The 2,181-nt window shown below is 43.6% G+C and overlaps 1 non-coding gene across 1 annotated transcript; it reads left to right on the top strand.

Moving 5' to 3' along the window:
* Window positions 1-1,870: 1,870 nt before the first annotated feature.
* On the top strand, window positions 1,871-1,977 carry LOC122647576. Its single transcript, XR_006330928.1, has one exon. It is a non-coding gene; the product is annotated as a small nucleolar RNA R71 (small nucleolar RNA).
* The last annotated feature ends 204 nt before the right edge of the window (window positions 1,978-2,181 follow it).

Below are 2,181 nucleotides of genomic sequence, written 5' to 3'. Positions count from 1 at the left end.
CATGCTATGAATTGTGCAAGTGCAGGGGTCTACTGTCCATCTCCTGACAGGTATATAGGGGAACCTGCACAGTGTTTTCTCATTGATCCCAGTCACTGGAGTGATGCTCCACAGTGTTTCTGGTTACCTGGTCAGGTGTTCCTGCCCTTCAATCAAAAGTCCAACCAGTCAGGAGCAGGGTTTGATAGATACCATAAGGAACTCTTCCACTGTTTCCTCTTCGATTAGAAAACTAAGCCTGGTGGGTGGTCTAATAGTCCTCCCATTGCGTCGAGGTTCTTCAGGTGTTGGTATTTCAGCGGGTATGCCAATTGGTCTCACTTCTAGAAGTGAAGTTTCTGAGCTATTCAATAGCTCTTTAATGACTACAGGATCAGACCTCTTGGTCAACATTTCTTCCTCCAGAAATGTGACATGTTTACTTACAATGACCTTTTGGTCAACCGGGTTATAGAAATAATAGCCTATCATGATCTCCAATGATACAGGAAATAAGAGGCACACTTGGATCCTTAAGCTTAGGAGGTAGGTGGCTGGAAATTACAGACCTAACTTATTCAGTCAAATGGACAGTCTTAGGGATTTGAGTTCTTAACTTACGCTTTTGGGTGCAGAGGTCTTTTAAAAATTTAGCGTAAGCAGGAACTTGCTTGATTGTATCCAAAAGGGGGAGATTGATGCGAACTTGTTAGAACAAGTCTATCATCTCTTGCATCTTTGCACCCTTTTTATCCAAATAGTCTGGGACTGATGTCTGAAGGGCTTTGGAAAAGGGAACCTTTGGAATGTAAGAGTCAGGTGATGTCCCTCCACAATGGGGATGTGCAGCCCCTTCCTTGGGAACTGATGAGTGCTTTCCATAGGAGGTGTTTCAATAATGGACTCATGTGTTTCTACACCACCACCAGAATTCTCTAGGGTTGACTCAGCCTCTCCTTGGCTTTGAGACTTAGTAGGCAACGTCCCATTAGTGGCTAAGGGTGTATCGGGTTTTTCCACCCCTTTTTCGCTCCTTAGGACTGTGATCGATTGAACCTGTTCTTTCCCTAGACCCATTTGATTGTTTGGGTTACCTACTGGTTGACTTGGCAATTGGCTTGCCTCCCTCCTATTTATAGCATTAGCTAGTTGACCCAATCGGTTGTCTAGCTTATTAATGGACTGAGTATGTGAATGTAGCAGCTGTGTGTTCTGCTCGAGTCCACTTAATGCTTTTAGCACCTTTTCCTCAAAAGATTGATTCTGTTAGGGTTGAGGATATGGTGGTTGTCCACCCCTATAGGCATTAGATTGAACATTAAATGGTGGCCTATACGGTGGGTTTGGAGGATTATTAGGTACTGAGTTTCTCCATGAAAGGTTTGGGTGGTTTCGCCATCCTGGGTTATAGGTATTGGAAAAAGGAACATTACATTTAGGAAAACCTTGAGCCACTTGTACCTGTTCCTGAACAAATTCAGTGTATTGTGCAACCGAAGGACAATCCATCACATAATAACTAGGGCTAGCACATAAGGCACAGGCTTCAATCTGATTGGGTGGAGGGAAACTCATTGGGAAAGGGGACATAGAATGCTGTCCTACAGACATCAGATAGTCTAATTTCTTGGAGAGCATGTCAACCTTTACAATCATCTCTATAGTTGGATTGATCTCATAGAGACCGCCCTTCTTTTGATGCCCTACGTATGGAACCTCAGTCCAAGAGGCCGAAGCATGATGTTGGAAATTCTCACTAAGGATTTTAAAAAGATCCCATGCTTCCGTCTCATTCTTATGTATAAATGTTTCAACACAAGAGGAGTCCACCATCTACCTATATCGGTCACGGAGGCCATCATAAAAGCACCAGACTAACTGCCATTTCGGGACAGCATAGTGGGGGCACTTCCTAAGTAATTCCTTGAGTCTCTCCCAGGCTTCATGAAATTGTTCGCCCTCTAATTGGGAGAAACTAGTAATGGCTCTTCTAAGGCTATTAGTCCGGCCAATGGGGAAGAAATTTTTCAGAAATTCCTGCTGCATCCCCGCCCATGTACAAATCCTAACCGAATCTAGGGAATGAAGCCAGTGTTTAGCTTTGTCCTTTAAGGAAAAAGGGAATAGGAGAACTTTAGGGCATCTTCAAAGAGGTTTTGGATTTTGACTATAGAACACACCTCTAAGAACTCATCAAGATGG

Source organism: Telopea speciosissima, unplaced genomic scaffold (assembly GCF_018873765.1).
Source record: "Telopea speciosissima isolate NSW1024214 ecotype Mountain lineage unplaced genomic scaffold, Tspe_v1 Tspe_v1.0076, whole genome shotgun sequence".
NCBI lineage: Eukaryota > Viridiplantae > Streptophyta > Magnoliopsida > Proteales > Proteaceae > Telopea > Telopea speciosissima.
This window is presented reverse-complemented; position numbering and strand designations above follow the sequence as displayed.